We start from the raw sequence: 13,961 nt of genomic DNA on the forward strand, positions 1-13,961 counted from the left end.
AGTTTTAAAAATCAAAGCATACATAGGGACAGACAGACAACAGGAAGCGATTTTGTTTTGTACTACGTAGTGATGTAGTGATAATTTGAAGGGTACACGGAAAGAACATGTCTAGTCACTTAAGTGACATTTTGAGTAATCGCGGTTTTAAAATTTGGAACCATGCCAAAATGTATGGTAATTTCGTGACCAGGTCTTTTTTAACTAAAAAAAAAGTTGTGTTACATATATTATACAGTGGTAGCAAAAGATATAACCAATAGTTCATTAAGAGCTTTACATTTTGAAATGAGAATCTCATTTTCCGAAAAAAGTGACTAGACATGTTCTTTTCGTGTACCCTTCATATAATTTATTAAATGTAATATGTAATATTAGCACTGACATAAAACCCATACTAACATTCAGATTACATTTATATTTACTAGAGATTACATTTTTATTTATTTATTTAATAACGTAGATATTATTTATTATTTACTTGTTTGTTAATTGATAGCTTTTGTGTTTTAGCGACCCGGGCTGTTTCTCCTGGCATGCCTGCAACCCCGGACGGTGATTTCGGCAATATACCGTATGAACAAGGTAATTTCATACAACGTATAGTTTACTAAAATAATATATGTACTGTATGTAATTGTATATTTTAAGTTTGGTAAAACATCTACTTGAAAATATCCATATTCAAAGCAACGGGTCACTCTCTGAGGAATCCTCAGAGTGAGGTGAGGATATGTTTGCGGTTGCGTCTAATTGCCACATCTCTTGTCATACATTTTGTACCTATGGGTCGCGGCAATTAAACCGCAGATATATTTTTGAGAATATGTCTGCGGACCGCGATCGGAACTAGGGCAGATGACCCGGAAAGGAGAATATTCGTCAAAAAATCCAATCAATATCTCCGCAACTTCTAACGAAAGTCTTTCAAAATTTACAAGCAAGACTGGAAGAGTGCCGCAACCGCTACGGACATCTTGATGATTTAATTTTTAAAACGTAAAATTTATTTCTTTATTCCAAATTCTAATTATATTTTTTATTTAAAAACATAAAAATTGATTATTTATTAAAAAAAATTAAATGCATTTATCACTGGTCCACCCTGTATTACAAACTCAATTCGTTTTCATACAACACTTTAAAAACAAAAAAAAAGATTATTTTAATGGGTACTGTAGTTTTCTGTATCATTAAAATTTCAACTGCCAAAAAGAGTGCTATGGTGTCAAAACCGAGGCATATACAATAATAAATAAACTTTTGATTTACTTATGTATTATTTTTTTATTAATTTCTGTTATTTTGTTACGTTTAGTGCCGGGCAAGAGCGTTGATTATGGCATTATCCCATACGAAGAAGGTAATATATACTATTATTAAAATTGAGTTTGTAAATTGATTTTTGTAGATAGGTATTAGCAATATCGGCGATGCACGATGGTTCTTCTTACTTATGAATTTCTGTATGGTCGAATTATTGACTTGTAGAGACAAATTTGTATCGTGCAATAGAGTTTAAATAAGTTAATTTAACACTAACAAGAGCAGCGGCCTGAAAAAACTTGTTGTAGTTGTAACTTGTTTTTCTAATATTTTAGCTTTATACGTGCGTTTTAGGGGTTTCTTTCAAGGACCGGCCCGTTATCCCTTATATCTCTTATGAAAGGGTTTTGTATGGATTTAATAATATTTCTAAACCAGTTCGCAATTAAATAATGTCATACTGAGCTGCTCTAAATTGATTTGGTTGGCAAATTTATTATCTGATCAGCAGTAAGCGATTCACAATTAATAAAATTTTGTTAAGCAATCAGTGGGTAAGTCGATTATTTCATTTTGGATTATAATTTAACTGATCCGATAATTTCATAGAAGTTTGATGTTTAAAAAATAACACCTGCACTGCGTGTGCTGTCAAATCTCTGCAGAGTTTTCTTGGTTTGACTCTATATATCTCATATACAAATGTTATTCGTGTTTTGCAGTTTCCTTGAAGCCTCGTGGCGACGTGGACTACGGTAACATCCCGTATGAAAGAGGTAATAAATCCCGTTATAATTCGTAACTGTTTCTTATATTATGTTAATAAGCTAAACGTACAGTCACCTGCAATAATATGTTACTCTTTGAAAGCCGCAAAAATATGTGACAGGCTCTTATGGCTCTACAAATAAGATCGTGCCAGATCGTGTCAGAGCTATTTAGGGAGTTGGGCAGGCGTTTACGGGAGAAGGGTAATAATGATCACCGCTCTGGGTCTTGGCTGCCCCAGCAAGTTTCCATCGCCATGCAGCGTGAGAATGCTGCCGGCATAATGGGAACTATTGGGAACTTTCGGGCCCGGCTTGGTGCAGGGTGGGGATGGGCGTTAGTTTATACATGTTTTTGACGAAGCTTGTTGCAGAAATTATTGTTTGTTTAAAATAAAGTTATTTGTATAACAAGTTTATGACAATGGAGAGAAATAAAACATGGAAGCAAGAAATCCGCTCAATTATAGCCCAACCACGTGGACCAAGTTCGTGGCAACTCGTCTGGTCAATTCCATTGCGCATCCTGTGACCGCATCTTCAAGACAAAGTTTGGTTTTGCGAGCCACATTAGGGCATTTCATAATCCGGATAAGAATTGCTGATGGGGCCGCCATTGTCGGATGCGGCAAGGAAGATTAATGATGATGAGCTAAAATATTATTGGGATATTTTAAATAAACCATCATCAGAACTGACGGTTATGGAGTAACAAACATAAAAAAAACAACCGAATTAAGAACCTAAGCTACTCCTTTTGAAATCTTGAAGTCGGTTAAAAACATCATTCTGTGTGCAAAAACGACGTCATTTGTACGTCATCCGCACTGAAAGTTCGAGCCCTGTCCATAACTGAAGGAAGCGCCCTTTTGATTGCAATATTTTTGGGTCAGCCTCTAAGAATTCTGTTTGGTTGCGTCTAATTGCCACGACTTTTTGTATGGGTCGCGACAATTAGATGGCAGACATATTTAGATATTTTTTTGTATTTATTAAGAATGGCCGTTTTACTAATCAACCATTATAATAATTAATAATTTTGGTAAATCATCTTTCTGTTTCATTAGTTGTTGGCCTAACTCCGCGCCCTGATGATCGCGGCATGAATATTACAGGTAAGAACTTCTAATAAAATTATTACTTTCCTATTTTCGTCCAATACAGACTACGTGACAGCTTGACAGCCATGTCACTGACTGCACTTATATTGACCGGGATATAGACCGTGATTACCTTTTGTATTATTATACATAAATAATACAAAAGGTAATCACGGTCTATATCCCGGTCAATATAAGTCTAGTGAAACTAACCGTGAATCATTCAAAACTCTAATGTCACTGACTGCCTTTTTAACCGACGCAAAAAGAGTGGTGTTGTTATATGTTTGACACCAATGTCTGTCTTTGTCTGTCTGTCTATCTGTCTGTCTGTCTTTTGCATACAGTGTTGGGGATTTTTAATTTTTTTAATTGAATATTTGACCTGACCTGACTGCCGAATATCGGGCAAAGTGGAGAAGATTGAGTAGGAAAGCGGACCCTGGCGCTAGGCCGGGAAAACGCTAGGTCGAAGAAGAATAGTTATAACATCTATATTGCAATTACAAAACTAAAAACTTTCTTATTACGAGTTGTTACTCGTTAATGTCTTATTCTGTTGTGTTAATGTTTTAACACAACAGAGATAATTTTATTAACGGAATAAACTGTTTTCAGGAATGCTTCTGGACATATTTAAAGGGCGAGATGTGCCAGGCCTTACTTTTGAAACAAAGTAAGTTATTTTTTATTGACCAAAATTTGGTTTAAAATAGGGAATATTACGCAAAACCGCGTAGAGAGTATTTTCGATTTTCGCGACAGTCTCTCTGTAAACAAACCGCCTTGATGCATCAATGTCACAGTGAAAACTTGTCAAAAAACTATTTAAACATATTAATAACGGGTCACTCACGTATTTTAAGTCGAAAACGCTCGACATGTTTCACTCCATCCGTACCGAGGAGCGTCATCAGGAGCTTGCGTCGACGGTGACGGACCGGCGCAGACTACATACGTGAGTGACCCGTTATCAATATGTTTAATATGTCTGTGTCTCACGGAAGTTTTGTTATTAAAATTGTCAAAAAACTGTTTAATGTGACTCTACAATATGTGTTAGTGCTACACTCGTACACTCTGGCGGTAGAACATTGCAGTAATACCCCCTATTAAAGCTTTCCTTTGGTTGAACGTTGTAACGTTGAGATAGGGAACGTGCGCGTTGGCTCTGCCATCTTGTGGCCTAAACTGGAAACATAAACATGTACATTGCCAAAGGAAGTGCTGCTATCTACCGTTCTCGTACGTTTTGGTTCTCGTGGTTTTTCTCTCCGACTCCTGAGGGCCTACCGCGAACCACGTTCGACGTGTTGTCTCTCTGTCGCACTTGTAAATTCGTACGTAAGTATGACAGGGAGGCAACACGTCGAACGTGGTACACGGTAGGCCCTCTGACTCCTTCGATCTCCACCCATGTGCTATCAAGATGTGTCAAAGCTTTTTTTACCGCTTTCAAAAAAGGAGGTTGTTATCAATTCGATTTTTATTGTATTGTATAGTAACTAGTTGCCTAAAAATAAATGATATTTGATTGTTAATATGTTCAGGGCTGAGGAATCACATGTGAGCATACTGACCGCGGCACCCACGACCACCAAGGCCACCGAGACCACCTCCTCGCTCACAACGCGTAAGTAAACCACTGATACTGATACTGATACTGATACTGATACCCGCACTTCTATATCGTCTATAGTTTCGCACGGCGCGCCGTATTTTTTATTCCTTTCTAATTTGCTGGGTACGCGCCCTCTTAACTATTTATCAATGTCTGCAGTCACACTCAAGCTCCGCGCAGTATATTTGGAACGTACGGATGCAGATTACAAATCGCCTTTCTACATAGACGACTCAACCTGCAAACAAAACTGTTCAACGTGCACAGACAAATCGAATTACAGGTAATTATTATCAACTCCGATCAAGATACAGGTGATTATTATCAACTCCGATCAAGATACAGGTGATTATTATCAACTCCGATTGGGGATGCGGAAAAACTTACCATGTAATATTTACTGGTTCTAATGATTCCTTGTGGAGCGCCCACTGGTCAACACATGACGGCACTTGGGAACAACACGCGGCGGCACTTGGGGATCCCCTTTTGGTTTTCTTAAATATTATAATTATATTTGCATGCGATATCGACCGATCGTATTAGGAGAATTTTATTGACATGTGTTACACTTAATATTGTCTTCGGTTACCGCGAAAGTTACTCATGAAATAAAACCCGCCCACCCGTTGACCACGAACGCTGTAAAGGGTTCGAAACGTCGGGATGTATTATAAATTCAATATACGCGATATAATCCGTTTTCATAGTTTTATTTCATGTGTTACACTTATTTTTCTGCCTTGCCGTCAAAAAGTTGAAGCCCCGACAAGGAGGCCAGAATATATTCTTCACTATAAAGGTTTTATATGTGGCGCAAACACCGATCAAGATACAGGTGATTATTATCAACTCCGATCAAGATACAGGTGATTATTATCAACTCCGATCAAGCAGCCGACTACTACCAAAGAGAATTTGAAATAGAGGCGGATTGTCAAAGTAAATTATGTAGCCACAGTTTTTTTACTGCCATCTTTCGACAGAAGATTAGAACTGTTAGAAGTTAGAACACCATTTGACTGTGATCCTTATTCTTTTACTGACAACTGTTAATTTGTTAATTTGTTAAATATCAAAAAGTAACGCCATCTACTCGACACTAGGCCAAAGGTATGGCGCAATCTTTTCGAGCGATGGGGCCATGCATATTTGCAAAGTATATATGTCTATGGTCCTTTACTTGCCTGATAATTGATAATAGTTATTTGTTATACAAGGGTGCAAAGTTGTATTTTACCCGCGAGTGTTTCAACACACGAGAAGTAAAATACATTTGCGCCCGTGTGGAACACAAAACTTTTCACCTCACTATAGCGAGGAAAGTGCAACATCCACAGGCGTTAGATCACCGTCATCACTGGAATCACTCATTTCTTTACGATATTATAACAGAAAACTCTGGAAGTTGTGTATTTTTACGCGAGTCGGTGAGAAAAGGTTTTAAGTAAAAAAATTGTTGACAATGTTGACATTTCTGATGTATGAAATGTCAACGATGCGTTTTGAAATTGCATCGACTCAACTTGTGCGTTCAGAATTATATTTAACATCATTATAAAGAAACAAACGTTTCTTATGGAATTTTAAGGTTTATGACTTAAAATCATTAAATAAAGCTAAATTTGGTATTTTTTATTAGATTCTCAAACCATTTATTTAATGATAATTAATATCGAACGAACCATTATCATGAGCGTATTACGTTTTGTTATCTGTCAAGCTACTTAAACACGCTCCATCCAAGGTCAAATTACTTTCCCCACTAGTGGATAAAACGCGTTTTTCCCCGCTTGTATTGAAGGATAAACGACAACTTTCCGAGCTAGTGAGGGGAAAAATAATATATTTAATTTAATTTTATAGTACATTATGATACAAGTGTGCTAAGTTGGTCACTATTGGCGATATTGTGCGCGCTAGCTGTAAGCGAGCGCGCAATAAGAAAGCCGATGTGTGTAATAACCAATACACACGCGTTTCATACGACGTTTTTCAACACACTTGCGAGAAAAAAAAAGAAACTCATATTAATCAAATTTTAATAGTTAAAACAGTTAGTATTGTGTGTTGCATCTGTCATACTGCCGGCCGCCCCTCGCCCCGGCCGCGCGCTGCGCAGGCGGTCGGGCGCGCCGGTGCCCGCCAGTCTGACCAATTAAAGAAGGCTCCCTTTCCATGCATATTATTAGCAATCAGTTAGCTTCTTAACTCAGTCGGATAATATAATGAAAAAGCACGAGTGGAATAATACACTGAAAGAGCACGCGTGTTTAATATCTAGGATTATGAGCCAAAAATCGGGGAATAAAAACGTCGTTTTGAGCAAGTGTGTTGAAATAGTAGATTGTTAACCAAGGGATGAAAGGCACTCATTTCTGCCGAGGTATTTTGGCGCTCGAATGCAGTGAGAGCGCCAATAGTCCGAGGCAGAAATGATGCCTTTCACCCGAGTTAAACACTCTACTTTTCATTTCGAATACGAGGAAAGTAAAATGCATGTATTTTTTTTAAAACATGACTAAGTATACATTTTTATAGTATTTCTTGAGGGTACTTTCAATTAACAATTCAGACAAAAGTATCGTTATTTATGGAATGGAGAGTCAAATATCAAAATGAAAAATTTATTACAAATCCATTTAAACTCAAATTTCAATTGCGTATCGTAAAAAAATTAAAAAAGTCGTACTTCGAACGTAAAATGCTCTAGTGCAGACACGTATCATTTTCTGCGCACCTTTTAGAACAACAATGACCCTCTTTCAGAGCATGAGAAATGAAAATTTAATTTATTTGTTGCAGGGTATATTGCGTGAACGGAACGACGACAGCAGTGCCACAGGACTTGGAACCGGTAATAATTACTTAAAAATAAATTAAATGTGCCATTTTCAACCAAAAGGGTACTTATTGTCACTTGTCAGTAAGGTGCTATTTCCAAATAGCTTCAATTAGAAATCAACCTTATCGACAAGCGACAATGTGGTACCTATTGGTTGAAAATGTCACATATAGTTTCTTGCTGAACGCCTGGCAGTCCTTTACAGCAGCAGAAGCATTTTATTGCGCCTGATATTTGCTTCGTACCCAACAACACCGTCAGGCTACCTACCATTTCCATTCCATTGGAATACTAGTTTTAATACTAGTTTGAAAACGTCACAAATATGGAAAAATTGAGTGTCTCGGACTCGGACTCGCAACAGTCGCAACCGGCAACACTGGACCACTAGTCCATTGCTCTGCCAATTGAGCTATTGAGACCTCACCCGAGGACAACGAATATTTCCAATACTACTGCAATATTATTCGGAGAAGACTCCTCCGAGACCACGGGGACAACGCCGTCCTCGAAACGTCGGAGGTAAATTTAAAACTTATTTTACGCGATTAAGTCCCGTCGTTGTTGAATAATAATGAGTAAAAATCTTGAAAGTTTAAATCAGTGTTGTATTACTACAATTTTCTGCCACCAGAGTGCAGCACTAGCCTTTTTACTCAACCATAGACTAACTTATACATAATGTTGAATAGCTTTCAGAGATGATAGAAGGTTGATTGGTAGAGAATGCCTTGTAGCATTAAGTCCGCCTTTTGTACATTTGTATTTTCTTTTGTGCAATAAAGATTAAATACATAAATAATAAAATATGACATTGATGCATCAAGGCGGTTTGTTTACAGAGGATCTACCGGGAAACGCAAAACCGAAATTTCGCTATGTGCCTCTTTATCGCTCGAATATGCAAGTGACAGAGATGTTAGATAACTAAATTTCGATTGATGAACCTTAAAATAAAATAAATAAATACTGTCGTTTCCAGATTTTACAAATACTCTCGAATTTAGCATTCGCATACGTTCAAGGGCGTCACGGGGAGAAGTTTGCCACAATGCTCTGGAGGAACAACTACAATAGAAGCATTTGGAAAGAGTATAAATCGGGGTGGCCGGAGTGCCCCACCACCACATCCACTACGGAGACGCCAGTACCCACCTTGCCACCACATAACCTAACTGGACAAACTATAGCCAAGGTAAACAAACTTTCCCCCGGATTAAAATCTTTGCTAGACGGTCGCCGACAAGCCCCTCGGACCGCGAGGCCTTGGTCTCGACGGACCGTGTAGACAGTTGTTTTCAACAAAATTTCATACAAACATTACCAAGGTCAGACGGTCTGAAGGCTTGTCACTGTCAGCGACCGTCTATTGCAATCAATTTGTGAAAAATGTCCTATGATATTTATTTATTTATTCTTTTTCACCACATCAACGTGGGGCAAATATGTCCTAAATGTAAAACAATACAAATAAAATTCAAATAAACGCATATTCAATATGAACAGTATTGAACCAATAGTCAATAGTCAATATATTCTTTATTCAAATAGGCCTAGCAACAAGCACTTTTAAATTGTCAAGTTTTAAATATTACCTTAATCTAAATATCAGAGCAATTTATTGATGCAGTTATTATTATTCTTAAAAACATTGAATTATTATAGATATGTCAAACTTAATAATAAGAATTCACAAAAGGATCGTCAAACACCAATATTGTATAAAAAAATACTAGTCTAGAAACTTTCTAGAATAAAAACCGGCCAAGTGCGAGTCGTTTCAAGGGTTCCGTACATTACACAATTTAAACAATGTATTTTTTATGTGAAACGTGAGTGAAATGTCTTTAAAAAACCCGTAGGGGTCGGATCAAAAATTAAGTAATTAAGTCCGACTCACGCTTGACATTTCTAATAGGTTTGGTGATCTATAGCCATAGGTAAAGATTTCTTTTGTGTATTTTTTTCGAAATTTTTGACCCAGTAGTTTCGGAGATAAAGGGGGGAATGGTCATCATGTTTTGCCTATTTTCTTGAATAACTTCTAAACTGTTTATCTTAAAATTATAAAAAATATATGTTTGAGATTCTCAAAATGAGCTCTTTTTTGATATATAACACGATATAGTTTGATAAACTTTATTTTTTAATTTTCTCATTTACCCCCCAAAAGTGGCCCCCGTGATTAAAATTCATTTGTTTACGTTACATGTCCGTCTTTGGGTCACAAACTTACATATGTATACCAAATTTCAACTTAATTGGTCTAGTAGTTTCGGAGAAAATAGGCTGTGACAGACGGACAGACAGACAGACGCACGAGTGATCCTATAAGGGTTCCGTTTTTTTCCTTTTGAGGTACGGAACCCCTGGCGGACTGTATGCTTGGTTGCCACCGACGTGGTATAAAAAAATATATTATTCAATATCACTTGAAAGCAAATTCCACCAGCCAAAATGAAACAACTCAAAATTTGCATTAATTACCTTCTTTGCGACTCTTGTGGATAAAATGCAACTTTATGAGCTTAAATTATGTTAAATTTAAAAGTGGAAAAAATTACTGCCTGGGGTGAGACTTGAACCAACTTTCCACTTTCACCACAATTTATTTTAAGCTGAATAGCATCGTTAGCGTTCGTGTTTTCTGCTCGTAAAAAAATGTGTCATTCTCAATCAAAAGGGCACTTATTGTCGGTCGTCAATAAGGCGCTATTTCCATATAGCTTCAATTTGAAATCAGCCTTATCGACAAGCGACAATGTGGTACCTTTTGGTTGAAAACGTCACAAATAAGTTTACAAGCTTTTATCGCTGACTGTACTTTTCTTTCCACAGGCAACTAATATTCATTGAGACAATTCTAAAAACTTCACTCGTCGAATATGTAGGACATACCCGGGGCAAGAAAATACTAAGTGGGTCGGGTGTCTATCTATTTAACCTTTTGGACGCCAATGACGGATTTATCGGCACCGCAGGTCCAACGCCAAAGACGGATTAATCGGTCAAAGACCACAGAGCAACATAGACCGTGCATGTGCATAAAGTTCAATTTCAGTTTTGACATTTCGGTGACGTGGCGTCCGAGTGACAGCTTTTGTGTTTGACACGGCGTCGAAAAGGTTAACCAGCATTTGTCATAAAATTCAACATGTGTCATCATCCCAATTGTTGGCAGTGTTTCGTGTGCGGAATGTATGAGCCCGGCATCCCGGAGCAAGACCACGTGTGCTCGGACTCTTTCCTGTCCCACTCCTACAGGAAGCACTGCAAGTTTCTCAACAGGCAAGTGTACTCGTATTGTACTGTGCTGGCGGCAGTGTCTCGTATGCGTGTACGAGCTACCTGTCCCACTCCGACATGAAACACTGCAAGTTTCTCAACAGGCAAGTGTACTCGTATTGTACTGTGCTGGGGGCAGTATCTCGTATGCGTGTACAAGCTACCTGTCACCTGTCCCACACATACAGGAAGCACTGCAAGTTTCTCAACAGGCAAGTGTACTCGTATTGTACTGTGCTGGCGACAGTGTCTCGTATGCGTCTACGAGCTACCTGTCTCACTCCGACATGAAGCACTGCAAGTTTCTCAACAGGCAAGTGTACTCGTATTGTACTGTGCTGGGGGCAGTGTCTCGTATGCGTGTACGAGCTACCTGTCACCTGTCCCACACATACAGGAAGCACTGCAAGTTTCTCAACAGGCAAGTGTACTCGTATTGTACTGTGCTGGGGGCAGTGTCTCGTATGCGTGTACGAGCTACCTGTCACCTGTCCCACACATACAGGAAGCACTGCAAGTTTCTCAACAGGCAAGTGTACTCGTATTGTACTGTGCTGGGGGCAGTATCTCGTATGCGTGTACAAGCTACCTGTCACCTGTCCCACACATACAGGAAGCACTGCAAGTTTCTCAACAGGCAAGTGTACTCGTATTGTACTGTGCTGGCGACAGTGTCTCGTATGCGTGTACGAGCTACCTGTCTCACTCCGACATGAAGCACTGCAAGTTTCTCAACAGGCAAGTGTACTCGTATTGTACTGTGCTGGGGGCAGTGTCTCGTGTGCGTGTACGAGCTACCTGTCACCTGTCCCACACATACAGGAAGCACTGCAAGTTTCTCAACAGGCAAGTGTACTCGTATTGTACTGTGCTGGGGGCAGTGTCTCGTGTGCGTGTACGAGCTACCTGTCACCTGTCCCACTCATACAGGAAGCACTGCAAGTTTCTCAACAGGCAAGTGTACTCGTATTGTACTGTGCTGGCGGCAGTGTCTCGTGTGCGTGTACGAGCTACCTGTCGCACTCCGACATGAAGCACTTCCTGTCGGAGTGTGACAGTTTCTCAACAGGCAAATATCATGATTAAGCACCGTGGAATGGGGTTACTTTGAATCCTGGGTTTACTTTGATAAATATAAGTAAAATATGAGACTGTTTTGCAAGAAAGTAGGTTTTTCCTAAACTATCCTTGTTTCTCTTTGTCAACTATAAATAAATATAAATATAAATGTAAAAAAATCCTTATAAATCCTAAACCTGCGAACGGATTTTTTTAATGTTTTCATGTTTTACTCCCTATCGTAGGGGTAATTATCTAATGCCGTCATAAAAAAGAGGGGGTATCAAACTAACCCCAAATTATAAGTTTAAAGTTGATCACCACTAGATTTTTTTTTTCAAGTAATACATTAATACCTAATAAAAAAATATTTTTAGTGAAATCGATAGAGGCGAAAAAACCGATATTGTCATTTTTTTATTTATTTTTAGATTCCATATTCGGGGAGATAAATACATATTAACATAGAGTAACTGATACTAGAGCGTTACTGTCATAGTAAAATTTGTAACCCCAGTAAACTCACTGCCATCTGTCGACACACTTTAAAACTAAAAATGAAGATTTATAAAAATACGATAGAATGTATTTAAATATAGATAAATGATTTTTATTATTTGCATTAATTATTTTTATGATTTTGACCCATGTTCTTTCACTGATATGCGTTAAAATTGTTAAATAACAAACGAAACCGTCAACGCCATCTATACGACTGTAGGCCAAAACTAGTAGCGCCCTAGCGCCCTCTGAACGAGAATCAAATTTTCTTGATTTTCGAGGCACGTTTTTTCCTTAGACTGTATCCATCCATTACGGAGTTATATCTATCTTTGATATTAATTTTAAAATTGATCAAAGTAACCCCATTCCACGGTACGATTTACTCACGATTTTAAACTATATCAAGTTTCATAGCTCAAAATATAGTCCCATCGGAAAGATTGGAATAAACTAGCATGTATTAGGCATTATACATATCAATGTATGGGTTCATTTTAAACGTTCATATAAGTATAAAGAAACGGTATTAGAAACAAAACCGAAATAAGTTTTTATGAATGTTTTAGGGATGGGTGGCACGTAAATGGTAGCGGAGGGTTCTACATGTGGGGCCGCTGGACCGGCGGCTGTTCTTTTCGGTACACCGACATAACCAGTCAGTACTTATACTAAGTTACCGCCTTTAACTTTATGCATGTCGTGGCCAGTGGCGTAACTAGGGGGGGCAGATTTGGTGACTGCCCCGGGTGCCATATCCTCTAGCTACGCCCCCGGTCGTGGTCAGATCATAGAATTTGATCATTTCATGAAATTATACAATTTTAGAATTTATCACTTCATGATATGCTTAGGTTTCACTTTTTAATGAAATGATTGCCACTTTGTCTAGCCTAGCCACGACACCACAACATATTTACAACTAGCATCTGCCCGGGATTTCGAAATTATACTCATACTAAATATATTAATAACGGGTCACTCACGTGTTTTAAGTCGAAAACGCTCGAGTCTGCGCCGGTCCGTCACCGTCGACGCAAGCTCCTGATGACGCTCCTCGGTACGGAGTGAAACATGTCGAGCGTTTTCGACTTAAAACACGTGAGTGACCCGTTATTAATATATTTAATATGTCTGTGTGTCACGGAAGTTTTGTTATTAAAATATACTCATACTCATATATTTATTCATAATAATTCGTATTACATGTCACAATATTATAATTTACAATATGTATATATCCACCTGAATCGGTTCTACAGCTTAAGTGTGAAAAGGTAACAGATAAGAACTTAACTATCATTCCCAGCCTTCTGGGCACCCTACCGGACGGCACAGACCTGGGGCCAATTTTTTTATTTATAGGATTTTTTAGGTAGTTTTAGTTTAGTTTGTTTAGTTCGTAGTTTAATTTATTTTTGTTAGTTTTATATTAAAAAATAAACGTGTTATAATGGTGATGAGGTAAGTAATTAAAAAAAAAATATTGCCAGTATTTCAGATTACCCTAACCTCTG

The sequence above is a fragment of the Cydia strobilella genome, chromosome 25 (assembly GCF_947568885.1).
Source record: "Cydia strobilella chromosome 25, ilCydStro3.1, whole genome shotgun sequence".
Lineage (NCBI taxonomy): Eukaryota > Metazoa > Arthropoda > Insecta > Lepidoptera > Tortricidae > Cydia > Cydia strobilella.